Below are 23,767 nucleotides of genomic sequence, written 5' to 3'. Positions count from 1 at the left end.
AGACTACATTTAGCATATGACAGACTGAAACATGACTCTTACCATCTCTGTTTCCAAAATCAGAATTAGTAATTAAATGTAGAGTTAAGAACCACTGCAAGTTTGAGGCCATAAGCTTCCAGATAAAAAGCGCATTTTTTCAGAACTGAGACATAAGAAACTCAGAAAAAAATACATCTGGATCAAATCCACAGCTGGAAGGAAGCTTTATGTTAGTTTTATCAGGTCATAAGACATTATTACTCTCATGAAGTCTACGGTCTCTTTTCAGCTTTGGTCCTGATGACCAGTAGTCTTCAAACAAGTGATATTGCAGGGATCACTGTTTTCTTCTGTATCTGTCAACGTGCCCGTTTCACAGGCCAAACCTGCAGCCAAATGCTGTTTCAGGTGAGCCCTGACGCATCAAAACTTGCTATTAGGAAATTCTGTTCAACGCAGATCAAATTGGATTTGCACAGCCGGTGTGCATGTAAAGTTTGCCATTAGTACCAGAGTTTTTTGATCCATGATAAAAATGAGCTGTTTGCTGTCTTCCCACAACTATTCGCCCAAGAAAGCAGCACAGCCTAGCTTTTCTGGTCTCCCTTTCACACCATGAGCAGACCGGGTGTTTACCTCACCAGCTACTCTTGATAACGCTGTCACAGTACACAGCATAATGAACTTTATCTGGTGATGCTCAAATGAGAAAAGCAAAATTTCACGTAACTCAGGAGCAACACGTACCTGCCCTCTCTGTACCATACATATGAAACTGTTTGTTGCCTTTAAAATAACTAACCAGATTTCATCAATAACCAGAGAAATTTAAAGTTACTGCCAACAAGGAGACTGAAATACAGAATGACAGGCTGGAGGAGGGCATCTACCCTTCTCCTTCCTCTGAGGTACCATTGATGATCTTTATACCATTCCTGTCAGGTATTTATGTCTTCTCTTCTCAAAAATCTCCAGTGAAAGAAATTCTGCATATCCCTCAGTAATCTATTCTAGTACTTCTTTAGCCTTACAGCTAGCGAAGTTTTTCCAAGTACCCAATCTAAACCTCCTTTGCTGTAATTTCATCTGCTATTTCTCATTCTATTTACAATTGGTGTGCAGAATAATTTATTCCCTTCTTCACAGCTACCCAAAAACTGTTTACATGTCCTTCTGACCTCCTCTTCCTTAGGACAAGCAATCATATTTCCTTCAGTCGTTCCTTCTGGGCTGTATTTGTTCAGCCTCTGAGCACTGTTGCTGTTCCTGGGACGTTACACGATCCCACATTGTCACATTGGAAATGTAGGATGGAAACATCTTGATCTCAGTATTGTGTTATACGTTTCTTTGCAGTATTCACTGTACTAATTTTAAATCAAATATAAACGTTAATTTAAAAATATTTGTATTCTCCATATATGCAGGTCTCCCTTCTTCAAACAGGTAATCCTTTCTAACCCCCGTGTCCAAAGAAGTATGTTTGGCTACTGAGCCATCCATGTTGTACCATCTTTTTCAGTCCTCAAACATGGAATAACTAGTATTAGGAGGCTTTGCACCAGTCCTCATCCTGCGGTAGTTCAGAATGCTTGGTTTGAGTTGTGTGTGGAGCCACAAACTAAGTTTGTCAAGTCGTGAGACTAACTCCTCCCTCGTTCATGTCCCAGCCCTGGCACCCAGATTTCTCCAGGCTGTGGTTTCCGAAGCAAGTGCAACCTAAGACAGTTACACCTGACATTAGGAAAGGAAAGGTGTGCCATGTCAGATCACAATGGTAAACCAGCATTGCTATTAATCCTACATGGAAAAGAATTGGTTTTGGAAAAAAAAAACCCAAAACTTTTTTCACAATCACCACATTGCAAATAAAGACACCTTTAATAGTATTGATGAGATGGCCCTGTGCCTTCCAACTGATATAGGCCTTTTATAGCTGGGAGATTACACGTGCTGCAGACCGGTTTCCCATGCCACTGCGCATGCAGTAACACCTCCCCACTCCCATTGTCCCCCCCCATGCAGACCCTGAGGGCTCTGTACCTCCTCAGCAGCTGGAGAGACGCTCGGGCAGAAGACGAGGCCTGGCAAATTCACTCCAGAACGCACTTGCTGAAGTTAATTAGACACAATAACATTTCCCAGGACGTACATTCCTGCAAGGAAGAAAAATACACCATTATTAATTGCAAAACTGAAATGGTGGGGACCATGGAGCCTAGGTATGTAACTGCTGGACACTTCCTTGCTTAAGTAGAAATTCTGCGTGAGAAACTGGCCATGTGTAAAAAGGAAGCTGTCTCCATCTAAAGAAGAAAATGAAAGGCAAATACACCATTTGTTCTCCTAGTATCATTTGCTGAAGCCAAAAGGCCCAATTTGTTTTCAAACAAATTTGAGATAATAGCACTGACTTCAGCAGAGCATCGTAAAGGCCAGTATAAATGGTGGAACGAAAGCAGAAAAGCCTTAAAAACATACGTGGATGGATACAGAAGGAAGACTGAATGGAGCTGTCTACTGTGCCTCTTAAAAGAGCCATGGTTTCCTGACCAGCTTTGTAGTAAAGAGATTCCAATAGTTTAGGCTAGAGAAAAATGCATACAAAAGCTAAAACAAATAAACTAAACAAAAGTAAAACCAACCTCCTTCAACCTCTAGATGCTTTTAACAGCTAATTACAGAAATGATTTGCAGAACTTGCCTTCGAGTGAGGGGGAGGAAGGGGGAGGGAATGGCCAGCACGACATGAGAGAGATGTGCTGCAAATGATGTCTCAGCAAAAGACACCCTTGTCCATTCGAGGTACTTGACAATAAAAAACAACAACGTGCCTTTAACAATCCAGTCAATTTAAAGGAAAATGCAAGAACGGTGCCCATTCAGCATTTTATGGGTTTACTTACATTGAGAGATCAAAGTCTCCAGACTCCAATTCCTCACTGGTACAAAACCTGTGCCTGCACTACGCGGTGAAATGAAACCCACAAGGGGATCCTGCAATAAACTCTCTGAAGCTGCCTGTACAGTTCAGGTTTGCGTTAGCTGGCGTTACAGATTTTAACTCACATTTTCCCCTGCAGAGCAGGACAACGTAGTGCCGTGGATCCACGTGCACTGGGGACACGAAGCCCCAAGAGCAACATGGCGCAGCAGCTTTTGGGGAGCATCACCGGCTGGAGGTTTAGGTGGTGCTGTGTGCATTCTGTTTTTCTGTTTATTTGCAGAATTAAGGCAAATTTAAAGTGGATTTCATCTAACTTTGAAGCTATCTCAGACTTACAAAGATTTACACTAATACTTCCCATGGAAAAGAAACCTAAAGGAATCATTAAAAAACAAAAAGCAAGCAAACAAACACCCCCCCACCCCCCAAAAAAACCAACCAAAAACCAGAAAAAGGAACGTTTCTTCCGTAGGTGTTACGAACATGTCCACACACATACAGCCAATTCCCCTTCCTTCCCAACTTCAGTAAAAGAGCAGTTTTTTTCCTGAGCACAGAATTTGTCCCCATCTGGTTCCATTTTTTACTATTTTCTTCTTTTGGTTTCCTTCTCTCTCATTCCAAGCCATATTTATTTCCTTTTGTTTAGTCTGTACTCTTTATTCCCTTTCCTCCTTTTGCAGATTTCTTTTTAAATTTGTTTGGGAAAGAAACACTCTTGCCCTGGCTTTCCTAACACAAGCTGGTGCAAGGGGCCCGCTCCGAACCCCCTCTCCTATGCTCTCCCCCTCCTCTGTCAGTCCTGGCTGGCTGAGCTTGCTCCTGGTACACGAGGAACAGCAATGGGCTTTATTTATTTAGAAAAGTGTATCAGTTTATTTTTGAATTCACTTTCAAATACCAAATATATTATTTACAAGCCATTTTATTTAGCTTAAAACAACTCCTAATCTGTACGAGATGAGCCACTATAAAGCAGGATTAGGCTGAAATTAAAATGTCTGCAGTTGGATTTTACTAAATTGGTTTTAAATCACATTCTTAGTTATACAGCAGAGTTGAGTTTCAGAGTTGGGGGTTAGAAACCCTAACAAAGGAGAAAGACTGATCTGAGACAGAACTGTGGCACTCTGCAAAATCTGCTAGATTTGCAGAAGCAGAGGAGCCCGGCTAAGGCTCTAGCCTTGCTTTTAAAACTCCAGAGCTCAAAACTTGACAGCCGGCTCTGCAAGGCTGCTATTTCCAAATAAAAGCATCCCTGCCCTCAGCCCGGGCTACACTTACAGCGCTGGGCTGGGTGCAGGGTCCCTGCAGCAGGACCCATCCCCGTACTCAAACACCGGCCTCCCTGCAGGGCTCGCCCCGCATTGCAGTTACCGCTGTGCTGCCCGGGAATGCTAGGTGCTGTCGCAAAGGATGAAGGACCATGTTTTTGCTGAAGTTCATATGCACAAGAGGGAAGAGGAAAGATTTTCTTTCATTCATATTCCCCAGATCTTTCCCATTAGAAAGACAGAGACAGAGAGCTGCTCAGTTAACCTTCCACCACAAGCTGTATTTCAGAGTCCGTAACGTGCTACTAAAATATTCTGCATTTTATCCTCTTGAAGTTTCTTTTTACCATTCCCTCCAACTTTGCATTAAAAAATGAATCACAATTTTCTTGCAACATTTAAAAATAACAACCGTACTTTTTCTGTAGGAATACAAAACGTACACCCCACCAAACACGCTCGCTTTGAGAGCTCCAAGCGCTCCAGCACCAAACTGGTGCTGTTTCTTTCCCAACACAGTGGGTTTCCAAGCCAAAAAGCCTCCAGCACAGAAAGGCGGAGATGGAATTCCTCAACAGACGTTGTAGGGAACGAGAGAAAACCTTACAAAGAGACTGCACCAGTAAAATCAAACAGAACAGTTAGAGAGTCAGCACCAGCCAAAACAAACAAAACAGATTTCTCACTGTAATCAATAGCTTTAACCTGTGTTTGAGAAAGCACTTTCTGGTATTTATTAACACTGAACCCTTCTATGAAACATCCAGACCTTTTGCTGATTATATGAGAAACTTCACCCAGTCAGAGAAAATTTTGTTCGTATTTCTAACCGGATTCAGCTCCACGCTGCTGTTGTATAGCAGGGCAGGCTCCAAGCTTCTCACAAACCGGGCTAACTCAGAGAAAAGCTTCCTACTTTTACCTTTGTAAGGTCCTGCTGCGGAAGCCCACCTCGCGCACTCGCTGCTAACACGACACAAGCCGTGCTGATGGCTTTAGCCCCCGCTCCACCAAAACTCAGTGAAAAAACATACGCAGAACCCCTGTAGGATGGTTAAAAAGACATTTATAAAAGACTAACCTGTGCTAGTTGAATACGTTGTAAGTCACCCAGCTCTGAACTTCCCCAGTAGCTTCGCTCTTGTTTCCTGTAGAGCTGCATGTGACACCACACTTCCTTACTGCACCTTGCTAGACTTGCTTCATTTACTTTTTAAAACCAGATGAAGAAACTCGGTCCCCTCCAGCATGTTTAAGAGACTTCTGCTCTCATGTTGAACCATTGACATTTCTGCATAGCCAGAAAGAGTTCTCCTCTGTTTCTTTCTGAGTCATCACATGATTCAATGGCCCTTTTTGTACTATTTCTATGTATTAATACCAAACCCTAAATGTGATTCTATTACAGCATTCTCAACTGCCCCCCTCCCTCTTTTTTTTTTTTTTAAAAAAAAAAGAGGAAACAAATGCAATAGTGGAGAGTGCAATTACACTGCAGGCGTGGGAAATTTCAGTTCAAGGATATTTGCTTATCAGACTTTGAGTGATAATGTGTCAATGTATCTAGTTTGAATAGATGTAGTTATTGACAATTTTTGAAACGTTTTTCATTTGAATGTGGCAACACTTTTCACAGGAGTTTGAGTCCTATGAAAAATAGGACTTTGGAAGAGTAAAGAGTCTCTTCTCAGCAGCATGCATCCATGTAGTGTCATCTAATGATGGGCAAACATAGGTCATGAAAGGAAGGACGGGAAAGTCATGGATTAGATGAGTACGCTTACAGCATTAGTCAGTAGGTGGTATTCTAGCAGTTTTTTTTTTCTTTTAATTTAGAGACAAGTGAATTCTGGAAAAGCAAGCTAATCATCAATGGTACCAACACCAGAAATACAGCGACAGCCTGGAGAGGAAGCTTGAAGACTATCATGAGCTAACCTCAGAGAAGAGGCAGACTGGAGACAGCAGAGAGACACAGCTCTGCTGGAAGATGTTTCTTAAGCATGCTAAACACCTCAGCCAGCCCAAAGGGAGGAGGAAGCACTTAAAAATCTCCCCTTCAGGGAGAGCTGAAGCAACAAAAGCCAACACCTGGGGCACCGATTGGCCTTGCAAGGGCCGAGCACAGGCAGGGCGGTTACACTGCAGCGTGGTTTGTGTGGAGACTGATGGCCAGCACGTGTGCTGGGGCACGGGCTGGATTTAGCTGCACCTAAGCATGGGTATGAAGGACCTGAAGGCAGGAGGAGCACACACAGGCCGTGGTGCTGCTGCGGTTTGGGATGCCAGGCCTTCAGCAGCAGCACTCGCCCCTCCACAGCCGTCCTGCCGGCACCGCTCCTCCCGCAGGCCTCGGCCACCTCAGGTACGCTGCCACAGCTAGTGCATGGGCTGCGCCACGAACCAGGGTGAGGAACGGGTCTAGCCTTCACAAGTCAGACAGACTCCTTTCCACCCCCTTTTGTAATCCCTGGTAGCCCCACTCTCAGCCAGCAGGGGACAAGCACTAGCACGAAGCCGCCTTCGCTGTCAGCCAGGCTGTACACAAAACCACAGCTTACATCGAGAAGCGAGAGCAAACCAATGCACAATGCTTCTGTGCACACTCTTTGGTGCATTTTACGTAATTTCTACGTAAAGTAAGAGCTTTCCACTGAAAATGTCCATCTTTTAAATCAAACTGTGCTAGATACACGAGTGCTGTGAGCAGCCTCCCAGTGACCACCAGCCAGGGGTCACCTTCTGGTCCGCTGCCTCTGGGCTTCCTGCAACTGCTTGCTAGTCAACCAACCAGCCCAATGAGCTCCAGTGACTTTTATTGGTGGGCTAATCTGACCGACCCTGAGGCAAAATGAGTGGGAATGACGTGCAGGACCCCTGCTCCCCACAGAGACGTGGCAGAAGCGCGCTGTGGCAAAGAGGCAGCAACAAACAGCGGGAGTCCACAGGCAGCACCTGCCTGCTGCCGGGGTCACCGGCTGCCAAAAGCTTTGTGCTTGTGCTACACCCACGCAAGGAACACCCCACCTCCCCTGCAAGCTGGCAGACACGGTACGAGACACTGCCCAACAGAGGGACAAGCTCCGAACAGGCGAGGATCTATTCAGTCTGACAAGGTAAGACCAGTCTAGGACTGGTCTACAAGATGGATGCTTCTACATGAGACTTTTTGGGCACACACACGCCTACTTGTGCACGCACTCCTGAGCTTGCGTGGCCACAGGATGAGCGCATGTGCAAGCACACGGCCGCAGATGCACCTGCTCTGCCCCGAGTTACCATTTTGTGCCAAGTGGCCAGAGTGAGGCCAGGGTATTATTTACACTGGAAGACACTTGAGAGCACTGCGAGATGCATGCAGCTTAAGCACTTTCTGCCGCTGAGCACGCAGAGACATTATATGCCGAACCGTAGGCTTCAGAGGCGCTGAGGGGAAGTTGAAGAGTTCAGGAAGTCACCGTGTTTGTGCACAACACACTGCTTCATTGTGCTTGTCTTCAGCTGCTCGCCCAGCCGCTCCTAGGCTAACAGTCGTTGCTGACAAGAGCCGGTTTATTTCTCTTCTTTTCAAGGGGCTATATTTACAAAGTCACTTTTAAAGTGCTAACTGCTGTGTGAGGATCTAGTGGCACATACTGGACCACGCTGTGCTTGGAGTTCCTGATGGGGCAAATGTAGTTTTATACTTCCCCAAATACCCCTCTCCAGGTTGTTCAAGATGCAAGGAATTAATTTGCTGAGGGAGCACCTCACAGCCACCTCCTTTTAAGCTACTCCCAAGCAAAATGTCCTCTGAGGGCATCGCTCCAGCTGGAGGCACCTCACTGGGGGCTGATGTCCTTCAGTGGGGCCACACGGATGGCACTGCGGGGACACCCACAGCAGCTGTGTGGTACCTGGGGGATTTGCCGTGCCCGCGCAGCCCTCATGCAGCTGGATCCGCTAAGCTTCTCAGCCCCTTGGGCCACCACAGACACTGAAGGATCTATCGGTTCTGACCACAGACCATTGCTACATGAAAGGAGACATCTGAAACCTGTCCCCCGCACACCAGCCATTTATTTCTCTGTCCTTGTCACAGATGAGGCATCTGCTGACTGGCACCTTCTGGAGGACTGTAGTCTCTCTGGAGTTTTTGGTAGCAATCTTGGGTGATACGCCAATGCTTGTAACTGATGCTTGATCTCACCTTGTATATTTGCAAGACAAAACCATTTCTTTATCTTCCGAGTGGAAAGCCCACCCGAAGCTCTTCCCCTCACATACCTGGGTAACTAATGAAAATGTGCCACTGACATTGCGGATGGCACAAGCTGTTTATAAGACTGTAAATTGATTCCCCCTCACTTGCAACTGGATCAAACGGTGTTTGATTTACAAATAAAGGACCACCCCAGCAGCAATAATAAGTTGCACAGTGACCTGACAGATGAGCTACACCAGGATGTTAATGGCTGCGGCTGTAGGGCCATTTACACAAATAATTTGCTGTCTTGTGCTGGCTGTGGGGGTTAGAAAGCAATCACGGGCTCTGAGGTTTTGGGTTTAGATTAGAAACATGCACTGCTCTACTTCAACACATTTGATGATTCTGGACCAGGTGATGCCAAATGCCATCATTCATTCAATCCCATGCACGTCACTTGCCTTAGAAAAACATTTATTCGTTTTATGGAAAGCCACTTTGCTCACTGATATGGCTGTGTCTAGAGCACACACAAAACATACGTTGTGGACACACATCTCCACGCAATAGTGGATACCGTGAGGAATGCTTTCTATCTGGTACCTGTCACCAGCAAATACGAGCAATTAACATCTCAGCAATCCAGCAAAACAATCCATACTGCTCCTGACCTCAAGCAGGCACAACACATGCAAGCACAAGAGTACATCATTGTATGAAGCTGCTAAAACACGACCACAAAACTCCCAAATCAGCTTGCCAAATCGCAAGAGCCCGGCACTAATACAGAGGTGTTCAAACTTCAAAGCAGGAGCACAGTCAGCAAGAGTTTGTTGAAAGAATTACAACCAGGCATGGAAACTGGGACTTCTCAGTAGCATGTAATCCCTGCTGTTTCCATTTCCTCTTGCTCATTATCAGCACAGACGGGGGCTGAAGATTAGTAAACAGTGGGTGTTTAGGGTGAATTAGAGCATGTGTGATATAGAGCTCACTATCCTGGTGGCATCAGCGTGACTTCGCAGAGACATAAATATTTAATGTTGCTCACTATGTCTTTTCAGAACTATGAAATATTAACATGCTTCTTGGAGGTAACAATGGTGGGGGAATCACATCAGATAAAAAAAAGAGAATCTGTCTTAACCTTCAGCCAGGATGTGGACAAAATCTCATCTTCAAAATGTTTCTGGCTAACGTCCCTCCTCTTCCCCTTCTATGGTCACCTTTGCGTGGAAGACGAAGGGCTTTTGCACAGCTCCTGTCCTGTCTGAAACCAGGAAAAATAAACCCTGGGACAAAAACCTTAACACTGAGAATTTTCTTTCATCTAAATGCAGAAAATAAAAGAACTTCCAATGAAATCTTTAGAGGCTTCCAACCAGATCATGCACAGGATTTTTAAGACCATTATATCTAGATGTTAAATGCAAAAGTAAGCAAGCAAACTAGTAACACTACCTGAAATGATTTAACTGTCCTTTAGACATTTACTCTTCAAGTGGATTCTCCTCTCTTTCCTTCTCTTCTTTGCTCACTGCTGTAAGGAACAGTCTTAGGACAGATATTCTCTGATTTTAGCCAAAATCAGATTGGTTTGGTGTCATTTTAGGCATTAAAAATACCATTACCACATGACCAATTCTAACATAAGAGCAATTACATCCTTATATCTTTTAGTAATTACGAAGAGGAATCTGAAAGGTCAAAATAATTAAGGAAAGAGCAGAAAACAAAATTAAGTCTACAGAAAACTAACAGCTACGTGCCTATGAGACATTACATTTTTAGCAATCACAATTGGTTTAAGCCACGGGCTGCCCTTTCAGAGGACAGCCACGTAAATAAAAGTCATTACTAAGGAAACGTAATATACCTAGAAATGTCTACATATTTCTTGAGTGAAAACAGCTGAATTGACAAACCTTGCTCTGAGAAAGTTATTTGTCTGGTTGTTCCCCCAAGTAGTATAGATATCAGACTCCAAAAGAAGAGTCCTGCAGTGCGCCCTTAATTATGATAAAGGAATTGTAAGATATGTTTCTAAAAAGATAACTACCCTGGTGGAATTCTCTTCATATCACTATAGATAATTCAAATAACCTTAATTTGTTCACAGGAACAAAAAAAGGAACTTCTGTTAAAACAAATGTTACCAGTGGTTGCTTATAATACTTAATTTCACATAATACCTAGTTTCTTAATTTGCGGCCTTCTTACACAATAAGCTTGAGACATGGTTTCTCTTCAACTTGTTCAAAGGATACGGGATTACTCAGATGCACAAACAAAAACCATTTGCTATCTTTCAAAGAATATTTCCAACAATTTTTGCTCCGTAAAAATTGCCTCGCTATTTTTCCGCCCCCTTTGTATTTGTTATACCTTGCCAATGGCATGCCTAGTCTCTAATTATCTTTTTCAATATATGAACACTGCAATGATGGCGATACTAAAAGATATTTATTATTGTGCAATTTGTCTTTCGCTATTAACACGAGTCTCAAAGTTTATGAAGCTTCAGGTACAAACAATATGATGAAGAATTTTTATATACTTAGTTATTTCAGTAGAAAACACTGTTTTTAAAACCACAGTTAAATTGAGTAATACTTTATATTCAAACTTCCCATCAATATTTGTGCACACACACACACAAGAGAACAAAGCTAAATAAATCTGCACCCTAGCAATCATGACCTACCACAACAGCCACACATTTTAAAGCCACAGAAACAGCATTTATTGACAAGACCAGTTCTCCACCTGATACAGACACACAGTTTTCAGCTGTTACTTCTGTATCAGGTCTGTATTTTCTTTTAAACTGGAGAACCTTTTATGAAAAGCATCTGATCTAGTGTCTGTAACTAAAGGAACCTGAATGAATTGGAGCTTAAACTATAAATTACAGATTACTAGAAGGCATGACAACTAAACTAATAGTTAGTAATATATTGCTATTATTCTGAATTCAGGATTCTTACCATTTATAGAATTGATTTCTTTGGGGGATTGTCTAATCTTTTTAACTGCAAACCAAGCCCCTCTTTTCTCCATTATCTGTTCAACATGTGCAGTTGTGAAATTTGAGCAACTAGATTCATTTTCAAAAAAGTCTGCTACTCTTGTCTAACCTATTTTCCCTTTTACATCCTGAGCATTCATACTGGAAGCACTGAAAATTTGTGATTGATTCACTAGAAAACAGAAAGGGAGCAAACTAGAAGCACGCTAATACAGGAGTACACATTGGCATGATTTCCATGGAGTAAGAAGAGCTGCGTACCATTTTAGAGTAGGAACATCCTATCCAAAGTTCATGTCTTTCTTTCCTTTCCTTTTTTTTTTTTTTTTTAATGGAAAGTCCCAATCAATGAGAACTTTAGTCCATTTTTTACATTTTTCCCATGGGTGGTATATTCCACATCAGGAATATCTGGACGCTAAATATAGACACAGATCAGCTTCTGTACATACTTGCTGGGTGATTATAAAATAGTACCAGCTCCTCTGCTGTGTAATGGATGAGATCTCTTATTCCTTGTGTAGGATCAAGTGCCAGCACCTCCACACTGAGTGGAGCTGTGCCTGAGTAAGTTAAGATCAGATCAGGTGCGAAAATGTTTTTTTCTTTCATTAATAGTTATGAAAAAGAATATTCTCCCAAGAATAAAGAAGAGAAAGGGAGGCTCAGTTTATGAATATGTATACCCACTGCCCGCTGTATTTTCATTTAATTATCTGTGTTGTTCCTAAAAATTAGGAGAGTTTATTGCTATGAATTCAGAGAACAGTAGTCAAACTAACAGGGAATCGAGAGGCATCCAGACTACAGCCTCTGCGACAGAAGTTCCCTGCATACTCGGGGAGGCCAAGTATTGATCCTACACCTCACTCACACGACGGGCAGCCACAGGGTTTGCATCCAGGCTCAGGCCACTGTGCCCAGTGATCCCTGGGCATCAGGGAGTAGCTTCAGCCCTCATTCATCTTCTGGCTGCTCCATGTCGGCTTCCAGCCTGGAAGTCGCTCAACAGTGTTTTGACCTTTGCAAACCTCAGATTACCAACTTGTTGCAATTACACTACACTAAAGCAGCTCACCAAGTAAGAGGGGCTGGGTTTCTGAAGCCTTGGCCATGAAGGTCCCCCTTGCACACTTGGGAACCAGCAGGCAGGATAAGCCCTCATGTTTGCAGGCTAAGACTGAAAGCGGGGACAGCAGTTCAGTGCTCTGGCTTGAAACAGCAGAAATTCCACAGAAGAATATAACTGAACTTTTAACCACATTTCAGTCATTTTGGTCAAGCCCTTCAGTAGAGCTGTTTGCCTGGGTCCCAGCACAGCCAGCCCGTTACGGAGCAGGACTCACAGGGGAGGCGATGCTGCAAGCACCAGCGCACGCTGCGGGAGTCCGAAGGTGCCTCCACATCCACCTCCCCGCCGCGACGCACTGCCAGCAGGAGCTCGGTACAGCAGCTGTTATACAGGCTGTTTATTCCTGCTTGAGGTTTCACAGCGTTAACGGTTCGGATTTAAGTAAACTTCGTGACATATTTAACTTCGGGTCTTTTGCTGCTAAGTGGGACAGTTGTTGTTCTCTCAACTTCTAATGAGAAAGCTAGTGCACTGCGCTGCTCTTGGGAATTCTGGTTTTGAAGACCTTTGATGGTCCACAAGACTAACTGCTTCCATAATTAATATTCTGAAAAAGTAATAAAAACATCCCTAATTTTACACCAGACAGGATTCCCTAGTGACAGGGTCTGAGATCCTACACTGACGTGCATTATAGAAAATTACAGCGCTACTGGGATCACGTGCTCTGTTGAGAAATGAAGAAGCTGGGATCCGAACAAGCCAGAATTAAATACAGAGAAGTGAGACTACAATTTGTGAGAATTTTACTGGACACAACCAACATTGCATCAAACATTCCTGCAGATGCATTGTTTTTGCTTTCCCCGCCCCCCAGAACAGTCACATCACAGTAACACCCCCAAACCCCTTGAAGAATGATGTCAAGGGTGGTAGGAGGAAGGAGTTATCCCACCTTCAGAATGGGGATTTCCAAGAATAAGCAGCTGTCTCTGCCCAAGGACAGAGGAAGGACCTACACACACACACCCAAGGGACGACAGCCCAGAGGAGCCCAGGAAACATGAGCCCTGACCGGTCTTGCCCCAGCACTGCTGCCCCGCTGCGACCTTGGTCCCATCAAGGGTAGGATGGGACTGAGGAGCACACCTACATGCCATTTTGTGAATTTGCTGGTTTTATTTTTGTGTCTGTTCTCACTCTTAGCTATGTGCACTAGGAAGTGGCAGTGGGATACTTCCTTATCTCTAGATAAAGGGAAGAAGGTGAAAATACACTGTGTTCTTTTTACTTTTCCTTCTGCAGGGTTTTCCATTGTATTTTTATTTGCTTCTGTCCATAACTGACAGTGGAAGGCCTTGGGAGCTGTTAAAGGCTGTGGTATACAGCATCACGACCACGGTTTCTTTAATGCCTAATCAGTCTCACTGATGAGTGAACAGACCGTGAGCAAACATATTTGTGAGAAGAATAAAAGCTTTCAGTCTAAGCAAAGAAGAGCAGTGTTATACCACTCTTACTGTAAACAACTGTAAACTCCATTATTGCTCCTAAGAGGAAACTTTCTTGGGGAACTTTCAAGTAACAAAAACCAGAAGACAACACTGACAGTTCTCTCCCTTGGAAGCACAAAGTCCCTCAGTGTTCTCACTTAAGTACTGCGCGTGATGACATCCAACTGGGTTTTACCCTGCAATTCACTTGCATTATCAGGGATGTTCTGCTGAACAACTGGCACGCTGTAGACGAATAAAGGAGGAACTTGTCCAGTCACCTCATGCAGTTTGTCAGTTATAGAGTACTCCATTTTCTAGTTCCCTATAGCAGCTAAAGTTAATGTCTTCCTCCCTACTCCAGTCAGCATACACAAACACATTTTTAAGGACGTCCAAATAAAATAAAGTAATGAGTTTTGAAGACACTGATCCTGTAAAGACCTGCTAAGAAGGGGAAAAGCAGGCGATGAGGAATTAAATAATGCTCTGATTCCACTTCAGAGGCCAAGTAAGTGGAAGCATGCAGCAACCTCTCAGGATAAGATTCTTCACTTTGAAAAGCACGATCTTATTATAGAATTTGAAATTAGAACTAATCCAAAAAAAACACATAACCTGTTTGAATCTAAGTATCTTTTTGGAGTACTTCTAAAGCACCCTTAGAACTTCAGAACGCCTCTGAGTTTCTTGCAGCCACTGCCACACCAGTACTGCTTCATCTCAGAAGGTCATGCATACTGCTGCTGGACTCAGAAGACAAAAACCATCATTTACATCCAAGGGACACAGGCCATTTTGATTAATAACGATCTATTTAAAATAAGTTGTGCTATAACAAGGTTTCTGCCCCTCCCTAAACCACCTAGTTAGAACAAATGCAGAAGTTGAATCTGAAAAAACAGTAGGAAAGTCCACAGGAGAATTATTTCCTTGTAGTTTGCTTCTGCCGAGTATTAAACAGAGTTCCGGGACTGTCTCTTGCCATTGCGGAATTTCACGATAACTTGACTGGAAAACTTGTACTCTACTATTTCAAAGTAGTATTAGTTTGGGGTGGTTTGAAAGTACAACCTGCAGACAGAGTTTGTGATATTCTGGTAGGTGCTGCCTCTGTGGCCTCTGATGAATTTTATTCTCTCTAACAAAGTGAAGTATTTATACTTGAATATCTTCCTTCCCAGGGTATTGCTATTATTTGAATTTGTCCAATTGGAAAAGAAAGTTATTTTTTATTGGGCATTAAGCAAATGTACCCTGTCTTAGAGGTCCTAAATCTAAGACAAATGACTATATAAAAAACAAGGAGCATCTGACTGAATAGATACACATAAAAAGGTCAGTATGTGGAGTCATACAAACCCACTGTGTGCATGAACAAGTGGTTTGTTTACTTACAATATATACAACACACACAGAATGCCCTCTATGGTTTACATTTAATACTTCCTTTAAAAACTGTTTTTGTAGCTTCAAATGTGAAAGTAAGGATGAAAATTCTCTACTTCGTCTTTTCATGCCGGGGAGGCAGGGAGCTTTTGGTAGTATGTTAGGCCTCCTGTGTTGTCCACAGGAGGCTCTCAGACACCAGCAAAGGGACTTGTAAGTGATGGGCTCCAATCTGTAAAGTTTACGATGAGCACAGGCTTGGTAGGATCTGACAGATGAAGTTCAGCTAGCACCAAGGATGTTTAGGCTCAGTTCTGCAGGGACTTTGTAGGAATTATGCTTCATTCTCCTATGCTACAATTAAGGTTCCTCATGTGTTGAGTAAATCAGGGCCTGAGGAGAGCAGTGACTGAAGTGACTGCTGTGGGAGGACTGATGAGTTGGTGAAAATTGAGAAGAGGACTGCAGAGCTCAGTACTGCATGATGCCGTCCATGTTTGCCAAGCTGCGATCTACATTGATCCAAAAGGGTGTTGAAACAGTACCCTTGAGTTACTAGCTGTTTTCTGAGGAACATTTCCTCAGGTAGGAGGGGAGGGAGAGAGTAACCAATTACCCCCTGCCTTCAAGAAAAAAAATAAAATCTTACATCATCATCATAACAAAGTTACCCTGCTGATGCTAGTTACAAACCAGTCACCTTTCTGTGGCAGTCCCTGACTGACCCCAGCCTCTTAGGGCCTGCCGTGCTGCCCCAGACACCTGCCCTTCCTCGGGGAGCAGAGCCATTTGGGGGCTGCTCTGCGGGCCCACCATCCCGGGGCGAGGTGAGCTGACAAGGCCCCGTCCCTGATCTCACAGCAGAGGTGGGAGGGAGGTCGCTGATCTAGGGCAGCAGCTCTCAGGCATCACTGTTCGCATAGCTGCTTTTAAAAAGAGGAAATAGCAGAAAGAAGACAAGGGAAGCTCAGGCAAACTCCTCTTTGGCCTTCTTGAAAGGTGCTGAGGCACAGCTTCAAGCCGTCAGGTGCAGAGGCTGCTGTCTGGAGGGACACCATATTTCCTGGAACTCATTTTACCTTCTTAATTCCCAAGAACAAGTATGTTAGAGATCACGTATTTTGCACATTTCATAACACTGCACTCACCCCTTTACAGCCTCTCTTGCCTAGGGAGATCTTTCAACCAGCGGAGGAGAGAACAAGACAAGAATCACTTGAAAACAAGACCAGAGCCTGGATCAGAGAGCTCGTTACATAGTCTATGACTTAATACCCAGCACTACAGGGGATTAAGTTTGCTGTATTCCCTCCAGGTTCAGCAGGAAGAAACTCGTGCTGCTAACCAAATCCCGCAGTGCGCTGACACAGCGTTACATGCCCGGGGGCAGCACCCGGCTCTGCCAGCCTCGGGCCTCCTGCGCCAGCACGCCCTCCTTCACAGATCGGTCCCTGGCTGAGACACCTCAGGTTCTCAGCTGTCCACACTCCTATTTTAAAGGAGCTTTTTCTAAAGTTTAAGACGGTTTGTTGTACTCAGCCATACCACTGAGCATAGCTAGTTTGTGCTACATCTCACAGCACTCTCACTTGCCTGCTCCCATGCAGGCGGCACAGCACCCACAGCTATCTCCGGAGCAAAGCTGCCCGGACAATTCGGCTCTGTGTGGCTGGCAGGCTCAGCTGTTGGAGGGTATCAGCCTGACACAGCTCTCCTCCAGAGAGGCAATACACATGGATAACTGGACAACAGATTGTTGTGACAATGAAACAACACATTATCGTATCTAAAGTCTATGACTTAAAGGATTTCCCAACTTCCCGTGCCTGCTGATGCCCTCTCAGTATTTAGACAGCCGTGTCAAGCACGTTACAAAACCAATCTGTTGTGGCAGTGAATAAGCAATGGACAGATCTGCTGAATGATGCAAGGCTCCACTGACTTTTAGTTATGCTTATGTAACCCAATAGTTTCACAGCTGCTAATAATTAGCAGATGACCTGCATAAGTGCTAGACAAATAGAGAGAGATGGAAAAGGAGAGCCCTGCTTCATCACTTCAAAAGTGAGCTAGCAAAACAAGAGTAATGATTTTGCTTTTTGAATCTGCTATTTTGTTTTTCCTCCTCTCAACAGAATTCAAACAAACACAGCATAACGAATTCAGCATAACTTATAAGCGAAGGTCTGAATGGTGCCTTGTTCATAGCATTTGGATTTGAAACACAGATGCAGTTAACTCACTGCTTAACTCATGCTACTCTTTAAAATGCTGATCTGTCTTCTCAGCTTCCATATTTTTAAAAGAGCTTTAAGTGATTTTTATTTTTATTATTTTTTTTAAACAAAGAGAGATTCAGGCTTGGATTCAGTGTACAACTTCTTCTGCTCTTTTCCTCTCTAAAAAATAAGAGATTAATTGTTATGCGGCAAACTGGGAATAACATCACTTTCTAAAAATTTCCTCTGCAGCTCGTCTTTATTTCACCAAATTCTTTTCCAGATCTGATGTTCCCAGTGTTTCCCGAGAGTCAATGCATTAAACTGTTGTTTAGTACTAAAAATCCTTATGAATATGACTGATAAAGAAAAAAAAGTAAAAATGATGTTTTGGAGTGTAAAAGCAGTCCCTATTGCTGATTGATCTGAAAGTGGTTGAGTAGGGAAAGGACATGCTTTTAAGTTTAAAGACGACATCTTTTAGCTACTACAACACTAGTCAGGAGATTTACGATCCTTTCCCAGCACTATTACTGACCTGCTGCTATGGGACTTCAGGCAAAGCTATTTCCCCACGCTATGCTTCTCTATTTACTCTACTTTTTGAAGTCTTTATTCAGACTTCAAGGCCATTTTTGGACGTTTTGAGACCACTTATTCCCAGATGTTCTGGGGACAGACAAAGCAGCCATGCTTAAGAAGCAGTACAGAAACAGAGCATGCCATCAGCTGGACCTCACCTAGTTCCTAGCTGGGCTAAGCAGAGCAAAAGCAGGCTGCTTGCACCTTGTCCAGGTGAGTTTAAAAAACATTTCCAGAGAAGGACAATCTGCAACCTCTGCACAACCTGTGCCAGTGGCTAGCGACCCCCCCCCCCCCCCCCCCAATGGGAGACCTTGCTGGCAATTTTTGTAGGAAGCAGAGGAATGCAGTTACTTCCTAGGGCTCGCTTCTGGTGGGTTGGGGCTCAGGGAAGTCTGCTCCACTCTGCCTGTTCCTCACAGCAGAAGGATTTCAGCATTCAAGCACAGCATTCACCAAAAACATTAAAAAGGAGGAAGAGGGAATCACCCCATTTCCTGAAGTTATCGTAAGAGAAACATGCGCAAACTATTTGGGGTTTGCTGAAGTTGCTAAGAGCATTTATTTAAACCTCAATATTATTTCCCACTGAAAAATATCCTGTAGTTTCTTTAGCAGGAGGAAGATGCTAGCTTAGCTCAAATGAAGATGAGGAGAGCCTGCTCACGAACACACATGCTGTAGGCCAGGAGGGCTCCTCACACGGACTCAGCCCCAGGAGGGAAATGGCAGGAGCTACACGTGCTGTGAAGCAATTGAAGATGATGGGTGCCACGGGAGCAGCTTAAGTATTACAAAAGTTTGCTCCTGCGACTTTAAAGGAGGTACAAGATGAAACATTTTAACTCCACGGTGTACTTATGTGTGATTAGAACCAAATGCAGAAGACTCCTGAAGAGGTTACAGCAGAGTTTAGTGTTACAAAACAGACTTTCAAACCACTCCTTGGGCTTCCTGCTTCTCTCCTTCCAGGAATAAGGAAACTTTCTATTCTGAATACCTTTGATCTCTCAGATTTAGATGAAACTGCTCCCTCGCTGCTTGTGTCTCCAGCCTTACAGACGTTGCACTGATCTTTGTGCACCGAGCTGGATGAGACCCAAGCATAGCTGCTCTTTCAGGCCTGCAGGGCTGAACAGCAGCAACAGCATCTGTCAGAGCCCTGATGTTCAGGGTTAATTCCACTGAAAAAAAAAAAAGAAGTCATCTTTTCATGATTCAGACTTCACTTTCAACTCAGCAGCGGTCGCATACTGCTTGGAAAGAGTCACAATAGAGTACTAACAGTTCACTGATTCCCTTCCCCTTCAGATATCTAGATATATCTATACCTGGGGCTGATGCTACATGAGAGCACTAAAACACCATCATACTAATCACTGCAAGCATCCGAACTACTTAGAACAAAACCTACTAAAACATGATTCTTTATTAGTTTTTAATAATCCCTTTTCTAGGCCATTTGCCAACTAACAGTTCAGCAGTCATTATTCAATAACATACAGATTTTCATGTACATCTTCGAAGCAGGTCGCTAAATAGTGAGCAATTGTTAATTGCACACTCAGTGGCACACAAAACAAACAGCTGCCTTGACAATTTGTGGCCACTTCCAGCATCCTCATCTTTGGTACGACCCAGATCTGTTCTACCAGAACAAAATTTACTTTCTCACCATATAAAGAATGTTCCCTCCACAACTCACACACAGCTAGAACCATGGGTTTTGAAGTAAGATACTTGACAGCCCTTTATTATAATGGATCCAGTTGACCGAGTATTATAGTGCACCACACGAAAAAAGAAAAAGCATCTGCATTAGAGCCAAGAATAAGAAGCCAGTAGAAAGAACACAAAGGCATTTAATTAGATTTGAACTTTTACAAGACTTCATATTGTTGTGAAGCAGCCACAATTAAAACATGTTTATGTTGGCAAGAGCATAAACTTTAAAGAAATCCCCTCCTTGCCATGGCATCACTACTTCTCATAGTTCTAAGCATAAGTCCACTATCCAGATGGAGATTCAATGCAGTTAAGAGCATAGAATGTTTCTAATGTCTTTACATAAAGACGTTTTGCCAATGCATATTTATACACCCCACCCCCGTACAACATATGTGCCTTGAAAGGAAACCTATGAAATCCTGTCCTCATGTCACATTTATCAGACAACACCAACATGCCCTCTTTTCTTCCTCCAAGAAAAGCTTGATGTTTATATAAGCAAGGCAGAAAATTAATAGCTGTTAGAACTTTATGCACTGTAGGTAATAAAGAGTAATATTGCAAGGCATTTTCTTCACAAAGAGGTCAGTATTGCTCCCCAGCAGCCTCTCCACTGAGAAAGGTCTGGAGAGCACCTGAGGTAAAGGTCATGTGCACTGTTACAGGTAGGAAATTGTTCCTTTTATAGCTAATAATATTCCAGTGGCACACTTTCAATCCTGACTACTGTATCAGTAAAAACAAATATCCTGATGCAACTTTGTGGTAAATCTGGGTTTCTCAAAAAAAAAAAAGAACAGCTACAGCACCCATGTATCAATGCTAGGCCTAAAGATGGCCCCTTGCTACCTGATGCTACACAGAGCACAATGCCATACCATAACAAGTTAGAAGTGCAATCGCAGTGGAAATACCAAGGCAGCAGCAGAAGCTGGAGAGCTTTGAGCACTCTCGAGGCAGGGGGGAGGCAGCGCAGGCTGGAAGAGCTGCTCCTCCTCTCCTCCCGCCTTTCTGAGGGATTTTAACCTGGATGGCTGAACCTGTCAGCAGCACGCCCCACAGATAACCAGAGAGGGTTGCTTGGGCTGCAGCACAGGGCAGGAATGGGTGAGCAGCTGTAAGACATGAAGAGGAATGGGGCTGGAGGCAGAAGGCCCTCAGCTCTCCTAAGAGCAGCACAACTGCACCTCCAGGGCACAGTCCCTGCCCCAGAGAGACACACCACAGGGGCTGGTGTGCCTCTGACTGCCCCTTACTACTCTTCCTGCCAGCCAAGGGAATGCCTTTTTTGTGTACAGCGTGAAGAACCACACGTTTGACAGGCATGTGCTAAGGGCAACATACTGCTTGAGGTCAGAGGACACTGAGGAGCCCAGAAGAGCAGGGAGGGGAGAAAGACACACACAGTACCAGAGGAATTAAAAACAGCGCTTTCTGGAGGAACAGTAACTCAGAATAGATACAATCTCATTTTTAGGCTCTTTGCTCTTTCCCCAGCTAAACAGACTCCGCAGGCACATAAGAAGCGTGTCCTCTCCATTCGTTGCCTTCTGCTCTTCCTGGATCGCCCCGTGCCTGCCCTCCCCTCACATGCTCCTGCTGCGCAGAGGGCAAAAGCACTCCACAGCAGCTGCATTTCCTCCTCACGTGCTCCCTCCCTGCCACTGCTCCAGCAAAGGGGGAAACCACGCACCAGCAGGGTCCTCCTCATGCTGAGCACTGCCAGGGCCAGCGCAGTCACCCAGCGCTTCACCTAGGCCGCAGAGCCGGGGACACCTTTCCCTCAGAGAGCCACGCTGCCAGAGCAGGCTCCTCTGTGCCAGCACGGCCATCCCTCGTGCCCTTCTGTAAGGCACGGCTCCCCAGCTGGGCACCCTGTGCGTACAGTGTGGAGGCACTAAGTAACGGGACAGGACTTCTCCATGTGGCCTTCTACACCCCCTGTGCCTGGAGGAGCTGGCAGGCATGGAGAAATAGAGGGGAAAAGTCAAAGCAGGCAGGGGCGAAGGGCATGAGTGAGGAGCAGATCACACTGCCCACCCTCTGGAGGCCAGGAAGACTGAGCAGAGCTGCTCGCTAAGGCCCTTTCTTTGAGGAAGCACCACAAGAATAAAAAAAAGCAATTTAGAGTTACCTCACAGTGGATTCCTGAATAAGCACATCCTACTTAGCGGCAGAAACAAGTTCTGTATCACTTCTGTTTTAGTTAGGAGGCCTGAGCAGGGCACGCGGCAGGAGCTGAAGAACACACACTGCCAGAGAAGGGACACAGTCCTGCCCCGCAGGAGATGTTTTTATTGAGAGACGAGGAGCAGCCATCAGCACACAAAGAGGGAAGGCTAAGACCTTAAGGCTGTTTACTCGAGGTCTGCAAACCCAGCTCCTTCGGGAAGCCCCCGAGAGCCAGCTCGGGGGGGCAGAGACCTGCTCGCGGAGCCTGCTCCACAACACCTAGCCACAGGGCTCACCCAACGCCCGCTGGGGATGGCAGCACCTGCTGGGCTGGGTGCCACACGTGCTCGGCGCGGCTCTCCCCACCCACCTCAGCACCGGGAGGGATCCGGTGCCACCAGCCACCTCCACGGAGGCCGGGGCAGAGGCACAGCCCGGGGTGCACCCGGAGGCCAGGCCTCACCCAACACCATCCCCTACCCCGGGGAAAGCAGGAAAGCCAGGGGGAAGCAGGGAAGGAGGGATGCCAGCCCGGCCAGCACAGAGGAGGAGCGGGAGCGGCTTCGGGAGGCAGGAGCGCGTCCAAGCCCGAGACAGAGGAGTCTGGAAGAAAACAGAGAGAGAGAGGGGGGACAGGCACGAAGCGAGGCTCAACTCCCGGCTCCCCGAGGGGCACCGCGCCGCCCCTTGCTTACAGCGGGGCGCCGGGGGGGCCCTGCCGCCTCCGGGGGGTCCCTGCCCGGCGCCCCCCGGCCCCGTCCTTACCGAGCTCCGTCGTGCTGCGGCCGGCGGCGCTCCAGCCGCTGCGGCGGCCGGGGCATGTTGGGCCGGGCGCTATTTATAGCGGCAGGAAGCGCCGCGACGCGGCTCTGGGGCGCCGCTCCCCGCCGCCCGAGAGGCTGCACCGGCCCCGGGACCGGCCCCGGGCCCCGCAGCGCTGCCCGGTGCCCCCCGGTGCCCCCCGGTGCCCCGTGCCCCGTCTTCCCGCGGGGCTCAGCCCGGGAGAAGCGGGGCAGCCCCGCCGCGGCGGCCAGGGAGAGGAGGGCAAAGGGAATTAAGCAGCGGGGAAGACGGAGTTGTTTTGTTTTTTATTTTTTCCCTTTAAGGTCTGCAGTACGCAGAGGTGTGGGAAGGTCAATTACCCCTCTCCGCATGACGGCCCTAAAGGGAGTTGTGCTTCTTGCCTCAATTAACTCACGCAGAGATGGCTTTGCCAGACAAGCGATACTCTGCTTCCTATTCCCTCTAACCGTGATTAAAATTTCTAGAAATAAAACTTCTGTTAACGTCTTTGGGACCAGTGCTGAGGTCTAGAATGGAAAATCATGCCCAAAGTGCATGCTTGGGCAGATAGGAGGGAGTATGGAAGGGCAGGAGGGCTGTGTGCTGGGCGTCTGACCGGGCCAGTAAATTTCACCCTATGTGCTTTTTCGCAGGATTTCACGTTTTGGAGGTATTTGGATGCTTTTTGTTTAGTCCCTGCAAGAATGTGGTCCCGCTCAGCAGCTGCATAACGCTGCTGTCTAAACCAGATGAATGTTAGGGACAGGTGTCCCAAAAAACTTAAATGCATTCTGGATTCCCTTGTAGCAACATGTCGCAGCAAGGTCAAAGACTGAGTAATCTGTGTGCTGGGCTAACCTCTTACAATTTACTTTTGTGTTTTATACTAAGACATTACCAACTGCAACGACA

At 45.5% G+C, this 23,767-nt stretch overlaps 1 protein-coding gene across 3 annotated transcripts in view; it reads right to left on the bottom strand.

The window, feature by feature from the left end:
- The window catches only part of WIPF1 (WAS/WASL interacting protein family member 1), a 55,057-nt gene extending 32,044 nt beyond the window's left edge, over positions 1–23,013 (bottom strand). The window contains exons 1-2 of one of the 3 annotated variants that reach the window (XM_066999774.1): positions 22,838–23,013; positions 2,026–2,138 (exon numbers count right to left, since the gene is read on the bottom strand). The gene's annotated coding sequence lies outside the window, so the exon portion shown is untranslated. Of the gene's footprint in view, positions 1–2,025; positions 2,139–5,125; positions 5,237–5,284; positions 5,631–22,837 lie in introns of those variants that run through there. The other 2 variants (XM_066999777.1, XM_066999778.1) reach the window with 2 other exon arrangements.
- Between the last annotated feature and the right edge of the window lie 754 nt (positions 23,014–23,767).

Source organism: Anser cygnoides, chromosome 6 (genome assembly GCF_040182565.1).
Source record: "Anser cygnoides isolate HZ-2024a breed goose chromosome 6, Taihu_goose_T2T_genome, whole genome shotgun sequence".
NCBI classification, from domain to species: domain Eukaryota; kingdom Metazoa; phylum Chordata; class Aves; order Anseriformes; family Anatidae; genus Anser; species Anser cygnoides.
This window is presented reverse-complemented; position numbering and strand designations above follow the sequence as displayed.